Raw genomic sequence first — 22,117 nt, 5'->3', positions numbered from 1 at the left:
GGGAAGTATGAACACATTTCTGAAAAAAAAAAACCAAAAAAAAAAAAAAGAAGAAAGGAAGAGTCAGTTTGAATAGAAAAATTAAAGGTGGAGCAGCCTGACCTGGCTTGATGGGATGATGCAACATGTAGGCACCCAACTTTAAGGTACAGATGTGATCCCAGGGGATTTTTCTTGCTGTTTAGAGATTTATAGAGATCCAGCAATATTCTGTAAGTGACTAGGTTTGGGTTTTATCTGCTGTATTGCTGATATTTATGCGAGATGCAGAATTTACTTGTTGCCTGTTAATTATGTGCTGTTAAGCAATCAATAAACAACTTTGATCCTGATTTGTTTGAATTTGTACATGGAAGTGTTGCTTTTTTCCTGTGACCCTGATCCACAGATGAAAGAATCATTGCCCCTAGGTTTTAATATTTAACTGAGATGTCAGCTGAGGAAATTGGTCACCTTGGGCTCTCTTCTAGTAGTCAATGGGACATCCTCGTTCTGGGTGGAGATTCGTGTCCCACACCGGCTGCATGACCCCCATGGCTATGGAAAAAGTCTGCAGGCACCAAGCCTTTAGGAAAATGCCTAAAATCAAGTGTCTGTATCAGTGTTGGAGTTTATGTCTTAGGCTGGCCTTTTTCAGGGCTGGAAGTAGCTGTCACCCTCTGATTGGGATCCACAGTCTTTAATTTAGAAAAAACAACTATTTGAAGTCAACTACAGGCAGCCTTCGTTTGCTGAATAGCTCAGTAGTCAGAGGCTTTGATCAGAAGCTGAAAAAGCTTGGATCCCAAATCTACTTATGAGCATTTGGACATAATATTTTATGCAAATAACTTAATTATCAAAACTCTGGAATCCCATATGGCTGGTAGACACTTTATTAACACTTATACAATTGAATTAAACAATGCTTGGGAATATTCCTGACACTGGAACCTGACTGTAGATATGCTTTAATTGCTCATCTCTGGCAAAACCACTGTTTTGGTCCATAGTTTGTGTGGAAATTTGCAGTTTGGGAGGAGGAAGAGGGTTTATTTACATGCCTTATTGTGAGAAAACAATCCCAGGTGCATTTAACATGCCAGCATGCCCATAGCCTGTCTGCTCAACCTGAGCTGGCATCTTATTTGCAAGGAATGATAATTGTTGTTGGAGGGTGCTGAGGGAAAGCTGGATGTTGATCTGCACTATAGAATGCTAGCAAGCTAAAAAAGCTGTGGATAGACCAGTGTTAAAAAACAAGTACTGAGTGTCCCAGTCTCTGCAGGTGCATATTCCATTATACCAAGTGACCTTTGTAGGCTAAAACTTGCTAAAAAATATCGAGATTAGAAAATCACATGTGCACAGAGGCAAGGAAGGGAATCAGGTGTGTTCATTGGTGCCAAAGCCACCTGACAGACAAGACTTCTGTTGAGACTGTGAACAAACCTTAGCTCCTGCACACTGAGAACAACACAAATTGTGACAGCACAGAGGGGTTAAGCAAAGCCTCATTCTTATAGTTAATTCTACTCAGGTGAAACCAATTTGTAGCAATGATTGATGAAGATTTGGGTTGGGTTTTTTTGCTTAAAAGAAATCCTACAATAAGTTTAGCACTTTGCACACTATAGTTAGAGTCATCACTGTCTTGGTGGTTTCACAAGAGGCAGAAACAGCCAGGGACCAGGAGAAGAGATCAGGTCAAGCAGAGGCAAATCAGTGAGACAGCCTGCAAAGAGCATGGCAGCAGTGGGAGCTTTTACTTGAGAATTAAAGCTGAAGATCCACAACTTGAAGATCCCAAAAAAATCAGCAGCATGTTTAGCACTAACTGGCAGCACTGCTGACATTTTACTGACCTGCCCCGTTGGGGCCACAGATGATGGGAACTGAATGTGCACGGTGGCGAAATGATCTTTTTACTTCTGGCAAATCAGTAGGGAACCAAAAAGGGAATTTGCCATTCACTTGCTATTCTCTGTGGTGAAATCCACGGCTTCTCATGCCTCCCACCGTGAACATAAATTCATTTGAAAAACAAACAACATAGAAGAGGGGAAAATAGGCTCTTAATGCAAATTGCCTTGTACTAAGCAAATAAAGAGGCTAACAATAAGTGATAGCAGTGCCTTTGTTAAGAAAAATGAGTCTTATTGGGTACCATTCACAGTTACAAATTAAGACATTACAGGAATTTCTTTCTGGTTTGTGCAATTCTGGATTATTAATCTTCAGTTTTACATCCATTTTCAGGTCAGCAAATTCTCTTATCTTTGAATACCATATAATAAGGTCACCAATTGATTTGGAACCTTTTTGGAAGTGTCATGTTTTCATCTCTCCCTCTTCTCTCCAAGTTCCTTCTCACACTCCCCGCATCTTAGGTCAAAACTTAATAATTTATGGCAAAATTTAGTTCAATTTATTTTAGTTTTATGAAGCAAAAATCCCATTGAAGTTTTTTGGAAGGTTAATTCTTGTAACACAGAACCTGTAACACAGATCATATTGTGTACCCGAGAGGTCCCGTGTTGGTGAACTACCATCCCATTAATCACAAGACACCAAATGCTTCTTTTTCACAAACATAAAAATGAGATAGAAAGTAGAGTTACAGCTACTTAATGAGGTACCACTCAAATTACAGCTATTTAATGAATCACCATTCATCAGCAGAGCTGTGGTGATTGTGTGTACATATATTCTTAAGCCATGACATATGTGAGATAATATACATTATTTCTTGTTTCAGGACACCAGAGCACCGTCACTGCAGGTTGCCATAGCTCAGCTGAGACATGATAACTTATTGAATAGCAGTAATTAATGGTTACTATTAGTCTGGTCTAGACAGCTGAGGTACTGCCAAGACACGCTGTGAAGAACGTGGAATTTGGAAGGAATAGTGGGCAGCCACACACGGGATTTGCAGAAGAAATTCTGTTAGGCAGTGAGAAGAACAGTATGTTAACATATTGAGTCAATATAATTGCTATATTAGTTAAAGTCTATCTGTATATTAATAACATGATTTTCTATTGCTATGAATAACAAATACTGTTGAAAAAAAGTGCAGGTAGAAAAATAATAAATCATTCCATACTTTTCTGTGCAATTCCAGATAAGTTAATGTATGGGACTTCATTTTTCTCAGGTCAGATGATGCATTGCTGAGAAGTCGAGTAAAATTTACATTTTAAATCTCTGTTTTGCAATAGCAGCCATTTCTATATAGAGGCTAAATAACTGGGGGTTTTTGTTTGTCCAGGACTGGGTACATTAAAGTCTCAGTGCCCAGATAACCTGTTGGTCACTCTTCACATGCATGAGGGAAAATTTCTGGCTGATGAAGTAATCCTGGCGTGATTTGTCTATTGCAGTATTTTACTCAAAAAGCCCAAGGGCTATTTCAGACAACAGCATTTTGTCTTTCAAAGGTACCTCAATTCAAATACTTAATCTAAGTGTAAACAGGCCAGAAATAGAGTGATCTATTTCTGTCCAAAGTCTGTTAAAAATTAAAAGCACTGTAGAAAATAGATGAATCCCATCAATAAGGCCAGTGGTGGGAGACATAGCTGAGGTTCTAGGTCAGACAAGTTGCTTTTGAAGTGTGTAGTAGTTTATGCATTTTATCTGGGTCTTGGACAGCCAGACACTTTGTGGAAATCTTATATTCAAAGTACTTAGGAAGTACAAGCAGGAACACTAAAGAAATATTATCTTTGTCCTTCTAGCCCAGAGGACAAAGTATGTGTTTCAACATGGATATTTGGGGATACTAAATGAGTAACCAGTCTTTAAGAAGAATCCTAAGATGTTTTATCGATAACCAGTGCAGGCGCCCCTATGACTATTCACATCTTCAGTTCCTTTCACTGTGTTTCACTGAAACCTTCCATATGAGCAAAGCCTTTCCCTAAGTGTCCCAAGCAGTTATTCTGTATGTAAATCCTGGCTTCTAACAGATGTCAGGCCATTTTATCAGCACTGACAAAGCTGGACATTATGGAGATATCTGAATTAATGTAATTTGCTGGTTATGGGCAATATAACTCACTGTTATATTCCAAATTATTATTTACTGTGCCAGTGTGTAAAAACTGCTGTCACAAGTGCTCATCATCTAAATAATCAATGCAGGTTTCAAGAAAGGAATAACTCAAACAAGCTCAGGACAGGAAATCTAGGTTATACCAGTAAGATAAATGGAGCCTGGATATGGGTTTGTCTACACCCAGAGGCAAGATTTTGGCCCATGACAACAAACATATTTTTGGAAATGCTTGGGATAGAACACAGTTCCTGCATGCAATATGAGCACACCACCCTGAAGGGATTTGGTTTTCTTGTTTTCAGAGAGGGAAAGAGGTTTTAACCAAATGGACATCACCTCAGCAATGCCTCCTGGCACCAGAACCAGGCAACACAGCCAGCTCCTTGCCAAACAGCGAAGAAACGTCTGTCTACAGACTCTAGGAAAAACTGCACAAAATTCTGAGACTGCTGAAAGGTCTTAGCTTTAACTGTTGTTCAGCTTTTATCACTGTTCTGGAGTCTTTGAGATGATTTTTCTTTGCTAGGGTCCATGGTTGGGTATTAGGAAAAGGTTCTTCCCCAGAGGGTGGTTGGCACTGAAACAGGCTCCCCAGGGCAGTGGTCACAGCACCAGCCTGAGAGAGCTCAAGGAGTGTTTGGACAGTGCTGTCATGCACAGGGTGTGACTCTTGGGGATGGTGCTGTGCAGGGCCAGGAGCTGGACTGGATGGTCCTTGTGAGTCCCTTCCAGCTCAGGATATTCTGTGACTATGATTCTGTTTTACCTTAACACTGTGTGATCTGGAAGAAGAGGCCCCAAGAGACCCTCTCTGTTCCCATGATGGAAAGGAAGACAGGGAAACAAGAACTGTTCTAGGTCTTTGCCAAAGTCCTGAATACCCTGATTATTGCAACTAATATGCAGTCTGAAATCAGATTAAATGGAATTAAAGAAATAGAGAAACTGAAAAATTCTGGTAATACAATTATTGGCAATACAATTTTAGAAATAAAGAGTAGTGACCCGGAGGGGAGACTGTTAATATCAGTCATACCTATGGCAAATGGCGAATGATGGATCCCTCAGGAAGAGAGTACCTCCTTGAATGCACCTGGCACATCACCCTCAGCCCAGGGAGCACTCACTGCCTCCACTGACAGTGGCTGACTGCACAAAAAGAAACACTTCTCAGCATTGAAATAAAGAAAAACAGTCGGAGGTAGACTGAGCACAGAGTTGCCTTGCAGTGAAGAGGAGCTATTTCTGAAAGATTATTCTGCCAGGACTTTCTCGTGGTCCTGTTGACTTTGTGTTTCTTTTCATAGATATTCTGATTCCTACATGTACAAATAGGATATATAATTGAGTACTTACACCTTTCACAAACAGGGGTTCAAAAGTATGTTAGAAATCCAATTTATAGGAATTTTGTTTTTTTACTGTGCAATCCATGATTTATAATTTAAATCCCTGTGCCAAGTAGACTCATGTCTCAAAGGAAATAAAAAGTGTTTTGACCATAATGGCCTACTATTTGCAAGATTCACCTCTGAAATTCAAAGCTCTTTCCTTTATTGAAAATACTGATGGTTTATTTGAAGATATCTCCAAATTAAATAGTAAAGAAATTGCTAACAGTCCAATTCGCTTAATAACAAGAGGAAGAAAGTAGTGCTGACGTTAATTTCCAACTTAACTGATTAAATGAAATCTTGAAAATTTTATGAGTTTTAGTCTAAAACAAAACAGGCAGATTTTAATGAAGCATCTCCTTTGGTAATAGCTATGCATTCAAAACATATTAAAGAAGGAAGCAGTTCTGTAGCAAAATTAAATTAATTTCCATTTAAAAAGCTAACGGAAATGAAATGAAGTGAAGGATACCTTTGTCTTTTAGTCTATGAAACTTCAGTAGACTGACATTTCCTGACACAACTGTAGACATCCTGTTGGCATGCAACACTGGGACCATGAATGCTTGATGACGATCTGCAACTTTATTTTTTAATATATAAATATTTAACTTTGGTCATACTAATGTCAGTGGCAGCTCCCAAACATGCCATTCCTGGCCAGTAGCTGTAACAGTCTCCTTTAATGCAGATTTTGCAGTTTACTCATACAACATTTGCTTGTTCTTCAGTAACTGAATCAACAGAAATTTTATCTAAATTTCCAAATTTCCTTTTGATATTTGACCATTATTGCTTGCCCTATCCACTACAGTATGGAGAACACTTTATTTCTTCTTCTTAATTTTTTTTTCCCTGCAGTTGCCTTTTTAAATTTTTACAGTTAGCTTGTTGCTCTTGGGTTTCGTATTCCCTCTTTTCCCAAGATTCAGAAATTACATTTTCTTCAGCATCCAGTGAGTGCTATTTTCTAGATTTCTAGGATCACTTTTGCTTCTCTTCTCTGGTCTCCTCCCAGCTGTTCACAACTATTTTAAAGTATGTTGTGTAACACTGAAGAGAGCATTTCAGCCAAAGCCACTGAGTAGATTAGAAGGATTACTAAGATTGCTACATATGTCTTGCAAGATACAATTTTTGCTTTCATATGACCCAAATTGTTTTGGCTCTCATCCCTTCTTTTTTCATTTTACAGATGGAAAATCTAGATACAGATAGATTATGTGAGTCACCCCATTTCACATAGGAAATCCTGAGATCTTGGAATTGAGTATACATCTGCTAAGTCTGGAGGAAATTTTATATTCCACAAGCCATAACTGGGGTTTCACACAGAGTTGCCTCCCTCTTTGCCTTTCAATAGTTTCACTGCTCTTTCTAACCTGTTCACCCCCTGCCAAACACTTTCTCTATGACTTGATTGTCCCTTTTATCTATACTAAAATTCTCAGAAGGATTCATTTCCTCTCACTGGTTACAAGAGCCTCACCCAAAATGAACTCAAGCATTACCTGTTTGATAACCTTTTTCATCCTTTGCCTATTTTAGTGTTATTCTAAACACAGAGTCATGGAATCATAGAATAGTTTGGGTTGGAAGGGACCTTAAAGATCACCTTATTTCAAATCCCCTGCCATTGGGAAAAATCCCTGTTTTAATTATAATGCATGGATGGCATAATAGAAGAACAAACTCTGATAAACTGAATTTCTGACATACTTTTGAAAACCTCTGCTTGTGAAAGGTGTAAGGACTCACCCATATCCTATTTGTACATGCAGGACAGAAAATGAGGAAATAAGATTCTTCTTTTTGGATATTTGGGAAGTACCTGCCATGTACTGAACGTTCCTGCAAAGAGCAGAAGATGTTTTCCCCATTTGATTGTTACCATCTGCCATTTTACAGGCATTGACTTCAGTGGAGTTATTTTTGCTTTATATGAGTGCAAAAAGATATGGGAAATGTTATTGTTCACAGTCAAAAAGAGAGAGCATCTGCTAAACAAATTACAAGACAAGGTTGGCATGAAAGACAGAGTTAGTGATTGTTATTAATCTAGTTATTTTACCTGCAAAAGCAAAACTGGACTAAATTTGGGATCAATTTTTTTTTTTTTCAGCTTCAGAAATGCTTTCAGCATATTAGTAAGTGATAAAATTTCACAGCAAAGAGATACCTTGGTAAATTGTGAAGGAAGGATACTATGGAAAACATGAAAAATTTGATAATGGGCTTAGGTCATAACAAAAGTTCTTATATTGGTAACATTGGACCTGCTTAGAATGAGAGATTTGGTGTAAGACAAATGTCCCTTATGTGCTACTCCTGTGACACAGACCATGAGACCACAGCACTGTTTACATGAACAGGGAGCTCTCAGCTGTTTAACAACAGGTTAGTGATCAGAAACAGTTGAGTTTAGAGAAAAAAAAAACTCCTTTCCCCTGCTCTGAAGTCTGATCTTCCAACACGCAGGCAACTGCTCCTAATTCAGTGGGTTTTTAAGTTATGGAAATCTTTGAACATATTCTTCTTCCAGGTTATTCTTATCCTAAATATGTAGCATTGGCATTTCCAGAGTGTTTAGCTCCTTGCAAGAGAGTGGTTTCAATGACCAGGTGATTCTGACCTAAATAGGATTTTAGGACAAGATACTGGAGAGACAGCAATGTGAAATATCGCAAGTACTTATGGTTAGGAGATGTTGTGCTTGTTTGTTTCACTTTGTTTTTGTAAATATTCACAAAATGAAATGCAAGCACTTTTAAAAAAATTAGATCTATTTTTCATTTGTAGTCTAATCATGGTAATTGAAGGCTAGCCTTCTTTCCCTCTGTATTTTCCTAGGCTGCAATCCATTTTAGGATTCTGTTATGGCAGATGAAATGGATCATCTGCACCAGAATGGAGGCTGTGGTGATGAAGTGCCTTCCATTTTCCCCCATAATGTTCTCAAAGAAGACTGATGAATAAGATTCTCAGAAACAATTACAAAGAGGGAGATCCATCAATAGTCAACACTGACCTCTTTTTTTTCCCCAGAAGTTTTTTTCTAGGTCAGTTTGACTTCATTTCGAGAGTTTTGAGCATCTTTTCTTAAGGACATCTATTTCCAGAGTCTCCAGGAAAACCAAATTAGTCAAGACAGCCAGTTTTGAAGGCAGTGTTTGACACAGATTAAGGAAGCCAAATTCAAATTGATGATTCCTTACATCCATTTTGTCTTCATTGCTAAAAAGGGTTAATGATTCTTATCTTACTAAAATGGAGTTGCTCTTTTTTCCATGAGACAAAAAGCAAAAATAAAATATAGGCTGATTTATTCCTCTGAGAATCTTCAAACCTTGCTTTTTGAGAGCAACTTGTTCTTCTAGAGGCACCTCAGGCTTTGGCAAATTTCTTTCCCCAGTTTCCCATACAGTTCTGCCAGCCAACTAGGAGTACACATTCTACAAATTTTCTTACAAGCTGTTGTAATTATTTACTTAATTGCATCTATTTTATATCTCTTTTGCCCACAGCACCTAAATAAAGCCAGGATTTTCTTTGCAGTGGAATATGGAACAAGGAAATGCCATACTGTGGTGATCCTCTGCTTGTGCCTTGAAGGAAGACAAATTCCAGTGAAAGCTGCTCCATGTGTTCTAGTGATAGCTGACATCAATGTAATGCACACAAACCACGCTATGATAATCATCAAATCTCTGTGTTTCCTAGATTTTTCAGGAAAAACTCCAATCGTTAAGTTACACCACATAAAAAACTCCTCATGTGGAAGACTCTGGCACACTGGCAGGTGGAAGGTGAACAGCACTAAAAGAAATGCAGTGGCATGATGTAAAGCAGTAAGACCAGAAGGGATTATTTTTCCTTTTCTTCAGCTCTGCAATGAATCTTTTGCTACAATGCAAGCTAAATTTGAATGTCTTGGTTCATGTGTTTGGAAAATCAAAAGTTGATTAATTTCTTAGATTATGTGTTTGCTACATATAAAGTAATTTGCAAGTTTAAGGATTTAGGTGATAGAAAGAGAACATAAAGAAAACATTAGTATAGCCCAAATCTTCCCAAATGTCATTGATAACTGAAGAATAAAGATCTTCAGCAGTTTCATTTTGTCTGGATTGCAGGATGAGAACAGATTGTGTCTTTACTACTGATTTGTTTTTGGCCAAAACAATGATACTCTCTCCAAAATACTTGCCACTAGGAGTCAAGATTAGTATTTTCTCTTGCTGTTTTAATGAGCATTTTCTTGCTGTGTGACATATTGTGATGAATCTCAGTAGACCACTGCTAAGAGCACTTGTGATTTCAGGAGAATGAATCATTATTGACATTGTAAATACAAAAATTCATGTATATACACCAACATATAAACACATTGCCTGTTCTGCACCTGGTTCTCAGCATAATAAGAAAAGGTAGGGTGATCCATGGTAAATAGAGGAAACTGGTCAGATATTGAACAAACCCTATGTTTTCTACGAGGTGAGAAAAATGCGATACCTGGCACCTATCTATTTAATAGATAAAACGTACACATCTGAATTTTAACAGTGCTGAGAATGGGATCAAGTCAGTTAAACAGCAAATTGATAACACAGTCCTTGACTGACTCAATTTTTTATCTTCATGGCTTTCCTGGCTGCACAGCTGCAAGGTGAGAGCAAGACACAGAACCAAAGCTTTTGTTGCCAGCAGTAGAGCTGAGATAAGTGGTGCAGACTTTTACCATGTGTTCAGCGGTGTCAGATTGGGAGAGGTTGTTTCTTTTTCCAGGGGATATTCACTCTTTCTGACACGTCAAGACTATTGGTCATGTTCTAAAAGTCCTCAAAGAAAGCAAAAGTAGGGGATGGCAGTAGGTAATATATCCTCTGGTAGACCTTAACCTTATCTAAAAATTCCTCACTGGATATCTTTCTTTCTGTTTCAGATACTCAGAACGACATCTCAGCTGCTTCTCAAGTTGTTGTTTGCAGCCAGTGAAGAAAAGACAGTGGGAGTTTTGTAACAAGTTTTATTTGTTCATGTTAGAAAGTATTAAAAGCCATTCTTTATTCCATTGTTTAGAAATGCAACCTAAACCAGTATTTCAGAGATAAAGGTCCACATGCCAGATGCCCAAAATTAAATGCAGTGGATACTACTCAGATTTGTAGGTTTTATTATCTCTTGTGTTGTTTTTGTCTGGGGTAGAGTTTATTTTCTTCATAGCTGAGACATTTCTGGAACTATTGTTTGTGTGGCAACATCTCTCACCCAAATCCTTCAAAGGCTATGTCTTTGATTACTGATGTTTTTTGATTACTTTAATTTCATATGTGTGTTTTTATCCTCTCTCTTTTTTTTAAGTGACCAATAATTTAAGTCTTTGTGTGGTGATGCAATTAAAACTCAAACCACAGTTTAGGTCACACTGCAAAGTGAGCAAGCTAATCACTAAATACTCATCTCATTACTCCCTCTGACAGGTCATTTAATAGAACTAGTGGGGAAAAAACCCTTGCACAAGTAAGAAAAAAATTAACGAAGGAATACATCCCAGTATTCCCTGGGAAAACATAGAGTAAGACATTTAGAAGTTTTCTCTGAGGATTTTAAGATCATAATTAACTAAAGTTTTTTCAACCTGTCAGACTAACTGTATCATCAACATTAGCCCCTATCTTATGATTGTGCCTGGACTCACAAAAGCAGACTTTTTTAGTGTCAGTCATATTCTCAGGAGATTACAATTGGATCAAAATGAAGTTGACTCATGCCCTCAATGGGCTTACTTAGCAATTAATTATAAATGCTTTGCAGCCTAGATTAAATACCTGCCTACTCTTGCCCATACATTTCAGTTTAGTACTCTGTGGAAATTCCTCTGATGCTTTCGTGTTGCCATTCCTCAACTTCCAGGCAGGTCTTTCCAAAATCTAATATTTCTTAGCATAGTGTTATCCTAAACATGGATATTGATTGTGGCAGGAATAGAGCATGTGATCTTGCAGGAAGGTGGATGATTCAGTGTCTGAATGCAGAGAAGCCAGTAGAAAAAACTGCAGGAGGAGAATGGACACTGGTGGCATCTTTGCCTCATATTGACAGGACCAAAACTGCTCTTTTGAAAACTGAAAATTAAGGCAAGGTTTTCACACAGGTATCAATCGGTGTCCTGAAGAACTGTATCTCTGCAGTTTCATTAGATGTAAAATACATTCATGGTCAAGTATTTTAGTTAAAAATGGGTTAATGCATTTCACATGTTTTCATCAGGTTCAGAGAGGGAGGTGTTGAATAAAAAGCACCACAGCTCTCAGGAGAACTCTGTACTAATTCCAGAGCTTCACAACCCAACAGTGAGTTTGCAGGGAACCTCCTTTTGCCTCAGAGGGTCTCCATAACTTTTAAGTACTCCAGGACTTTTAAGTACCTCAAAACTCAACACCTATGAAGACAATGCCTCCAGGGCCTTTTCTTTGCAGTAAAGTAGTTTAGCAGAAAGTACTCTCACATATGTGGTGGGAAGTCCTAACCTGCAATTTATAATCTAATTTGGAAACACACAAGCAGAGCAAGTAGGAAATAAACACAGAAACAGGACTCTAACGTAATCATTTCATCAACTAATTCTTTCAGAAAAAGGAGTGTAAGTTAAAAAAAGTGGGGTGGGACCCAATGGGAAAAGTGCAGTGCCACCTCTGTGCCTCATAAACAGTGAGTTTGCCTGGGGGCTACGAGGAGAACGGAGGGATGAGCTCAGCTCATGTAAAATAACTGCTGAACTGAGCACACAGTTATTTGTGGCTGCTCTATAGAGCTTGATTTGGGATAGTGATCTTTCATCCAAGCATGGATGTTATTCAGCCGTGGCTGGTTAGTTCTGTAATTGACAAAATCCTCTGCTAAAAGGAATCTCTTATCTATTCTTGCTGTCCTTTATTTGTTTTGATAGATACATAGACTGATTTTCTTTTGGCTGTGTTCATTTACCTTTTATTTGTATGATGCAGTCCTCTTAAGTTTGCACTGATTCTTTTTAGCATTGCCTTACTTTCATGTACATAATTTCAAATTTCTTACTTTCAAACATTTTAAATCAGCTTTTTAAAAAATTATTATTATTTTTGTAAATTACTAGTACCTGTACTTGCATTTCTCTTATTCTCAGTTCTTAGTTTTCACAGAGCCCTCAAAGTAACAGAAAGAAGACAAATTTATTTATTTTTTAATTTATTTATTTTTTACTGAAATGTGTTACCATATTTTAAACTGCTTTTAATTCCAATGAAATTCATCTTGCCTTAAAGATTTCTACTAACATCTAGATGTTAAGTGTGAAGCCATTCCCCCTTGTCCTGTCACTCCAGGCCCTTGTCAAAGTCCCTCTCCAGCTCTCTTGCAGTCCCTTTAGGCACTGGAAGGAGCTGGAAGGTCTCTCTGGAGCCTTCTCTTATCCAGGCTGAACTCCAACTGTCTCAGCCTTTCTTCATAGCAGAGATGCTCCAGCCCTCAGAGCATCTTCAATTCACTGCTGTTTTTGTTAACTTGAACGCAGGGGTAAAATATTTGTGTGAAAATAGGAATCACAGGTTTAAACTCTCATCTATTAAATACATAACTCATCCTATTTTTTGGAGCAAGACACTGAATCTGCCTATAAGTGGCTGAAGGAGGATGTGATAAAAATATTGTCCACTCTTTGAGAAGCAACTCAGTCATGGGGGAGCCTGCCTAGGAACATGTAGAACAAGACTGTGAATTACAAAAGGATTCAAAGCAACTGGAGTTGCCAAAATAGTGCCTAATTCCTAGAAAGTAGCTGAGCCCTGGAAAGACACCCTGGTTCAGAACAGCAGAGGCTGAGAAAATATGATTTCACTTAAAATCTCCTTCAGAAGTATATTTTTCTGGAATAAGGAAGCCTGGGATTTCCCAGCACTGTTTCTACATTGGTCTTGGAATTTCTTAGCATGTAACCCTATGAATCATGTAGAATTTATATTTAATCCTTCTTCTACTACCACCTCCTACCACTAATGGCAAGTCCTGAAATATGGTTTTAGTAATTTTCTTTCAGAAATACTGCAACAAATACAGATTTGATCTATATTTTTTGGTTGAATGTTGTTATGTAGATCTGGCCAGCTACATGGAAGAGATTTTTAAGATATTTGCATGTCAGAAAAGAGAAGCGGGAAATGGAACAAGGAAGCAACAAAACCAAACCAACCAACCAAAAAAAACCCCCTCCCAGATGTTAGGAATTATATACCTTTAAACCAATATTTGTCTGCATTTAACTGGCAGTGTTTGCTATAAGAACACCATTCTTCCTGTAACTTCTGCCATTAATAATTTCTGCAGTGTATTACTGAAGTGAAAACAGTACAGACTTCATGAAGAGAACAATTGTTCTTTGTAGATGGAAGTTAAACTACCAGTGTAGAATTGCTTCCTACACAATGGGAGAAGTGAAAGATTATAAAATATGCTTCCTGTCAAGTAGACAGCCTTAAAGTTTCTTGGCTCTAAATGAATCCCTTGAATTGACAGTTCAGGAGCATGGCTTGTGCTTCATAGGAATCAGCTCACTTTTAAAATGAGCAGATCCTTCTTGTTTATGCAGAAAATCTGGAGAATACAATTTTTCAAAGCATTTCTGAATAAATGATGTCACACTTGTGATACACTGAAGCTTGGTGTTCACATGGTTGTAAATACTCATCTCAAAAGAGCACCCGTGTTTTGGTTTGTTTACATTTTACAGCAGGTGGAAGGAGGAAAATCAGGAGGAAAAAATTTTCAGAACATCAAACTGCAATTTTTCAAGCCTAAATAGAAAAGTTGAAGGGCTTGCTATCATGTGCAACTATCAGGCTGACTTCTTTTACTTACCAGCATTTTTACTGATGTTACTGGAGTCTTCTAATTTCCACTGATCATACATTGCTGGTAGTTAGAAAATAGAACTGAAACAAATAAAATAAAACTGGTGCATTAGGAAGCTTTAAATTAACTGTTTCTCATAATTTTAAATGAAGCCATTTTTCAAGAAAAAAATATTTTGAAATGGGACTCAGTTGAAGCTAATCTGAAGTAATTATCTGGAGATTGTGGAGTGACTGACCCCGAAGGTGTTTAAGAAAAGATTGGACATATCAGTAGTTGAAATGGAGGTGTTTGGTTATAATTTGGACTCAGTGGTCTCAGAGGTCTTTTCCAACCTAATTGATTCTATGACACTGTAATTTCAGAACATTTTAAAAACTATTTATTTATTGGCAGGCTTCTTTAATATGGGTAAAACTGAATCTACATATCCAGCACTAGAAGATCAAATCCCTCAATTTTTACTTCTTCTGTGTCAGATGTCATTGAAAACTAAGTATAGGGCCTGGACATACACCCTGATCTGAAAAGCAGAGAAGTCCACTGGAAATGCTACTGATTTTGATAATGTGGTTTAGTGGATTCTCAGATCCTCAATTTCTGTCACTTTTTGCTTTGTTGCAAACTTAATAAATAGTACTAGTATTAATAATAATATTACCAGTGCTGATGAGTAGTTCCAGTTTTAACTGGAATCTAAAGACTGAACTTGTCCTGCAGATTTTACTGCAAAGGCAGAAGTAATTAGAAGAGCATGTGATGCATGTGTTATCGAGCTCGTTTTCAGAAGACTGTGGCATCCAATTTATTGATGCATATGTCATGTTTTACTTAAGGTAAGCCAAGAGGAAAAGTTGTAATATTTGAGGGATGGACAAAATAAATGCTTACTAAACTAATCCCCCATCAGTTTATAGAAATTACCATCACTGCTGCACTCCTGAGAGTGGCTGTGTCTCAATAAAGCTGTCTTTGGGTCTGACATGTACTTGCAAGAACTGTGACTCAAAGAGCAGAATGTCACTTCGTTCTCTGTGTGTGTGCTGTGGTAACCACAATGATGCTCAAGCTGCTATGTAGCATTTATAACTCAGAAATAAAAAGAGCAATCAGCAGTGGATACAGCCTCAGGCTTTATGGAAGTGAGGGGTTCACCTTACTAGTCCCAGCTTTAGAGAGAAGCCAAAGTCCTTCTCTCTGCAGCAATTTCTATTCAATAAATCCCAGGATGCCCAATGTAATGGAAATTTCTCAGAGCCTAAGCCACAGTGAAACTGAGTGCAGAAAGCATCCTTCAAATAAAGCTGGTTCATAAAACAGAATAATCAGACAGCTGAGAAAACATCCTGCAATATGAGTTCATAGTGTTCTAGGACTTGCTGCTATAAAAAGATGTGTATCAGTGCATCCCTTCTTCCAGATAATTGGGGTGTTATGATACCGCAATACACTCCAAAATAGAGTTAATATATAGTACTACAGTATCCATTTCTTTGAAATAGCAATTCTAGCTTGCTCACCCCTTCCTCAGTTTGATTTTTTTCCTTTTGAGTTTACCAGTGTGTATTTTGTTGGATTTACATTTGCGTTTCAAAGTTTTGCAGTGGCTCAGCATTTATTACACAGGTTTCTCTTAAAAAAGGCAAACCAAATAAAAACCCCCTTATTGGTCTTCAAAATTGTTGATTAATACATAAAGTAGTACTGGTATTTAGAAGTGCTCATTAATACATGCATAGAAAATATTTTTATTAAATTACTAAACTATGTCCACACACTCCAGTCAAGCCCCTTCTCATCTAACAGAAGGAAACAGTCTCAAAATCAAACCAGACACATATAATAGTCAATGTATAGCACTTATTCATAACAGAATATGAAAACAAATCAAAGCAAGTTCTGACAGAGGATGATGAGAGCAGTGCTGTGCACAGATATTTCCTGCCTTTAGTTATCACAGTGATTCCTTCCTTCTAACCTGGATTGAAAACACACGATTGACAGGCTTGTTCTGAATTTTTTGCTCCTTGAGTCACAGTTGTGAATTCACTTTGGGTAATGAAATATAAAATTTGCTGATAGGGGTATTAGATCAGGGGCATTTGCCAACAGATGAAACAAGGAAAGGGAATTTGCAAGCATGGCCCGTGTGTTGTTGCTGCCTTTGGTGTCCAGGAGACAGCAAATGAATTTCTTTACTTCTGCATCTGCACCATGATCAGAGCAAGGCCACCAGCTCAGGCAGGAGTTCAAACTTCCCAAACACGTGAAGTTGTGAAACTCAGAGGACTCAAGTCTTACAGCCAAGGAGCAAAGTGCTGCGTGATTTGGGGTTTATTTTGTTGTATTTTGTTCTTTGCCTGTGGATCTCCATAGCCTCCCCAGAAAGGCTGTCATGCTGCCTGTTGAAAGGCTGGATATGACCTGAAAGATGCTCATCTTGGGCTCGTGATAGGACAGTGTGGACCCCTCTGTGTGCTGTGGAGAATAAACATGATCACATGCAGCTGCTTTCGGGAGTGTGCTGATCTTTCTGGATTATCCCCATAAAGGAGGCAGAGAGATTGTGTCTGGTTTTTCATCTGTGCTTTCTGTGATGTGCCTTCCACATCTGCTTATTTACACAGAGCCTGGCAGAGGGAAGATTTGATTGCAGCTCTGGGCTTTGTGTTTCTGAGTGATAACTATCTAAGTTTTATGGACGCAGCAGTTGATTGAATCCCTTGTATATCATTTTAGGTAGAGAGTAAGAGATAATTTTGGAAACACCCAGTTGGAAATTATTTATTATTTACAGAGGAATGGAGTTTCTGCAGGAAACATAGGACTTATTCTCTGTCCTTCACCCTCTCCAGGAACTTTAGAACTATTTTGGAGTACCCCTGGTATCATTAAAGAAGGTGTCCACAGCCCGCCCAGTTGAGTGATGAACTGTCCATCACATGTGATTTTTTTTTTTGTCTCTTCAATGGCAATAGAAAAGACAAATGAAGAACAATCAGGTATGAAAGAAATGTTATGAAAATAAATGAATTTTACTTATTCCAGATTCAAAGTGAATGACAAAGATAACTCAGATGAGCTCATGACAATGTGGTGATCAAAAGAGTTCGGGAAAGCTGGTCTTTGCCTTAATACATGAAACTCAACCATAATAACAATTAAGCTTCAGCTACAGTAAGTGAGTTCTGTGGTATCCAGTGGTGACATTATGATCTCCTGAGATGTTTAGACTCACCTGTGGCTCTCTGCAACCATCTACATTTAGTGTTATTCAGGTATTTGATGGAACTTCAGTCCAATGGAAATTCACTCAGTTAATTTGGTGTAAATAAATGGTGCATTCTCACAACTGCTATTTGCAGATCCTGTAAATAAATTCAGAATTTTAATCAATAGTTTGCTGTAGTGATAGTTGAAAACATGACAGCAACAACAACCCAAAATAAGGATCTTTAGGTTTTTTGCCTAGTCCTAAGGCAACATCTCAGTGTTAAGCTTATGGGTTTCTAAGACTGAGGGTAGAGGATTTGCTTCCCGAGGTTTTACTGAAACTGCCAAATGGAAGAAGGATATCTGATAATAACTGGCACTCAGCTTTAAAACACAGTCCAAGGATTTCCAAATCAGTTTCTTCATCTTTCCTTATAACAGAGAGCAGGCAACCACACAGCTCCTTGCAGCCAGCTATTGATTACTCTGACAATAATCAGCCACTCTCTCCTCGTGACCAGCAGTGTTGGGGACTGGTAGGATCCATTTCTAGAGATGCCAGACTGTTGGTATGTTGTGTATGTCAGAAAATCATGCAATAATTTATATATCAAATTGCTGTCTAATCTTCCCTGCACTCCAGTAAAACAGGAGAGTGGTGGAGTGACAAACACACAGGAAAAGGGATGTGCACAGGATCTCCAACACAATCAGTGACAGAGCTACAACTCAATCTAATTGTTGAGGTTTTTTCAAGCCACAAAATCAATTCATAAGGAAATACTGACTGAAAATACTGACTGAACTAACAACCCAAACTCACAAAAGCTTCTCATTTCACACCACTGCTACACGTTTGAAATTAGCTCAGTATTGTTACCTATGGTACAGCAAAATTTGGATAACTCTGTGTTTTGTCACTGAATTTTTAGTAAGTGTACAGAAGAAATGTTTCTCTCCACTTTGTACTCGGTGAAATAAAGGACTCTGAGGATAACTGGGTTGCTAAGGTTAATTATATTTTATATGTTTTTACTGAAGGCAATTTAATTTGGCATCACCTAGAGAAAAGAAGAAAGGACAACAATCAGTCATGGGGCATAGCTAAGAATATTCAGCTTTTTATTCTGCATATTGAAAGCTCAGTTGGTCTGTGAGAAATCACATTTCTCTGTGACCCAAAGGACATAATAAATAAAATAAAATCAGGTTATCTTCTATTGTTGAATAACTCTCACAAGGATAAAGGAGGAGAGAATTCAGTATAGCAGGATTTTTTGCTGTATTACAATTTCTGACATCATTTTTGTCCTAATACATTCAATAAGTATAAATATTGAAATATGATCTATGAGAAGAGGCATAGTTTATTTAAAACAGCTGCAGAAATCTAATTTTCTTTAAATTTAAATAATTGAACAATGTCTTTGGCCAAGAGTGAAAGCAGAGAAAGGATGCACACTCCACTGTACTAAAGAGTTAATGCTGTCAAAGTTAATTTTGTGCTTTTCAGATTGCAGGGATGTAAAGCCAGAGCTGAGAAGGACAGATAATTTTTATGCCAAATTAAGGATGACTCTAAAACCTTGTGACCTTTAAATAGGATGTGGAAATCAAGGATAATTGAGTGGCATGTCTGCTAATTATTTAAAGGAATTAATAATTCAGAAAGAGAGAACTCGCTCTGACCTGGCCTACAACTGGAAGGGCACATATACGATTCTGAGGATCCGTCACCTGCCTTGTGACCTCTCCTTGAGGTATTCTAAATTCAGTCTAAGATATATGGGATAAATTAGAATACTGGAAATTATGGAAGAGGTCAACTTGCAATTGTTGTTCCTATAAGCCAGAGAGCTCAGAGCTGCCCCTGAAGCAGCAGATATCAAGTAATTGGGGATAGGGAAGATACTGCTTCAGGTGTGGACTGGAGGTACCCTGATCACAAAACTCTGGGACAGATGGAAATCTCTGGGATGCGTCCTAGGAGTGCCCATCATTTGCTTGTTAACACTGATCCAGATTTCTCCCTACAGGTAGGTGCAAAATATGAGGAGGAGTTAGGGTTCTGTTGATGGACAGAGATTCATCTGAGCAGATATTTATCTTGATTATATAAATACCTACATCTGAGTTTGATATCCAAGGCTCCTTTTACAAGCAATACTGTTGAGGAGGCATTCTGTGCACAATTAACACAGTCTTGAGGTAGATGTGGAAATAGTTCAGATTAATTAATCAAAAGGAGTGCTAATTTATCTCTATAGGTGCAAAAACACCTCCTTGATTTGAGCAGTGTTTTGGAGATATGGAACTGTGGATGAGATTAGTTTTGCAGAAATCACAGATATAATATAAAGACCTTGATAACATGAACAGGTATCTGTCTGGGACATGCACGAAAAACTCTGCAGAGTACAGAAAAAATTAACTCTTCCTTGACCTTTTCATTTCAAACAGAGGATTTTGCTTGTCTTTTATGTGTTAGTAGGGGGTTGGAATAAAATGTTTTTGGAATGTCAAAGCAATCAAGTCTGTACTTTAACTAACCTTGAATAATGTATAATGCTCGCTTCTCTTTCAGTCTTCTTCATGATCTAGATATCCTTGGGAAAAGTCAGCCAAGATGAGGCACATGCCTAACAATAGCCATGACTTCACAACTTTTTATGCCAATGATACTTTACATGTATTAAAAGCTAGGAGATCATTCTTCTATTGGGATGCCCCTTGAAAAAAAGGAGATTTTTCAGCTCTGGCGTTGCTGCGGTGCCCTCTGGCTAGCACGCTGTCCCAGGCACCGGGCAATCTTCTGCCTGTTCCGAGTGGGGAGGGACCGAAACCGATTGCGGTGTGGGAGGACAGGCGAAGCTTCGGGTTGGGTTCACCTTGCCCACCAGTGGCAAAGGTGAGAGAAGGATGTAGGAAAAAAAAGGAGGGACTCCTTCATGGGGGGAGAGGGTTTATTGCAGAGGAAAAATGCACGGAGAAAGCCGAAGAAGCGTGGCTTGCAGGGGGTCTTGTACCTCCACAATATGGGCGTGGAAAACACGCAGCAACCAATGGAACATCAGCCAGGGAGTGTTACCGAGGCAGGGAGAAGGAATTATAGCAAAGGGGGGAAGGAGTAGGCAGGGAGGAGTAACAAGGACCAATTAACAACCGAAGAAAAGGCAAGCAAATATGAGAAATAAGGGGAGGGGAGGGCTGTGGCCAATGGCAAGGTACGGATTTATATATTTTTCACAGCTTTTTGAATGCTGAAGGATTTTGGGCTGTGGAAGCATCAAACCAATGGACCTTTTGGTCCACTTGATTTGGCTGGTCATGGCTCACCGCAACATAGCATTGAAGATGTCTACCTAGAATGATGAATTATCTGGGCTGAATAGTGGAATTACTATGAGATAGTTAAGTAATTAATGTTGGTATTTCTTCAAAGCTCTGCCCCATGTTATGTATCCATGTCCTTTGCTACTAATTTAGTGGGATTCAACTATAGATGAAAGCTTCTGAATGTTGATGCCTCCTTGTAGGTGCCTGGTTGTGAACTGTGTATCCAAGCACAGGAGAGGCCATCCAGTCAGTGCTGGGGAATTTAGGGAAGCATTTTACACCATGTGGATGATTCCATCTGACCATCTGAGCCCTTCACAGACATAACTGTCTGTACTGAGAAATGGAAATGGGCTGGAATGAGAGTTTAGACACTGAAATCATAAACATTTCAACACCTACTTTTGAACGTCTTAATCTGGACATGGAACTGCATCCATCATGTACACATTTACCCTTCTGGAAACTCAGTCAGCGTAATTTCTTGTCCTTAAAAGCACACATGAAAGGGATGAGAAGGAATGCTTATATTCTCTGTGAGGAGACCTATGTAACAGTAATGTACAAACACACAAAATGTGTTGCAGCAAGCTTTATGAGCGTAAAGCTATCCACAGGTCAGACACATATGAAACAAAATCTGAAGAATAAAGAGCCTGTGTGTCTCACCAGGATCTTTCATGCCTGTTAACATGATGGGTCTTCTTGGGGGACCATCTGAACCAGCCTGTGTCCTCCAGGAAGGTGGTGGGGTGCAGAAAAGTATCGTGGCCTGAAGCAGAGTACAAAAGCCAGTCCTGCACCCAAAGCACACAAAATCAATATGCACACTGTGCAGAAGAGTTACAAGTCTCTTTCATCTTATACTAGCAAACCTTTCTCTGTCTAAAAGCAAAAGAACCACTGCACCAAAGAGCTCTAATGAATAACTGCAGAGTATGGATCTGTCTTTTGTTATCAGCCGCTGTCACAGAGGACTGTAATTTTTTTTTCTCTATTACCAAGGCCTAGGATTCATATTTCTGTTTCAAGTTTCTTTTATCTTAAAGCTTCCAAGTAGATATATTTGATTCATAAATTCATCCAGAAAAGACTTCTGTTGTCTCATGCTTCAGTAGCATTACAGGTTATTTGTTCAGCAGGAGCAAATAGTTCTTGTAGACTGAAATTCAGTAACTCACCTTAAGGACTTTACAGAAAAATATTGAAAGTTAGATTGTGTGACCTGAGGTGGGACTGGACTGTC

The 22,117-nt window shown here is 38.4% G+C and overlaps 1 long non-coding RNA gene across 1 annotated transcript in view; it reads right to left on the bottom strand.

Annotated features, from left to right (window-relative positions):
• The window catches only part of LOC121676844, a 39,716-nt gene extending 18,053 nt beyond the window's left edge, over positions 1-21,663 (bottom strand). The window contains exons 1-3 of the long non-coding RNA XR_006020627.1: positions 21,541-21,663; positions 17,561-17,690; positions 14,329-14,402 (exon numbers count right to left, since the gene is read on the bottom strand). This is a non-coding gene — a long non-coding RNA (uncharacterized LOC121676844). The remainder of the gene's footprint in view (positions 1-14,328; positions 14,403-17,560; positions 17,691-21,540) is intronic.
• Positions 21,664-22,117: the final 454 nt, after the last annotated feature.

The sequence above is a fragment of the Corvus kubaryi genome, unplaced genomic scaffold, assembly GCF_017639235.1.
Source record: "Corvus kubaryi isolate FWS band 111438036 unplaced genomic scaffold, C.kubaryi_AGA036_p1.0 split1-131, whole genome shotgun sequence".
Lineage (NCBI taxonomy): Eukaryota > Metazoa > Chordata > Aves > Passeriformes > Corvidae > Corvus > Corvus kubaryi.
This window is presented reverse-complemented; position numbering and strand designations above follow the sequence as displayed.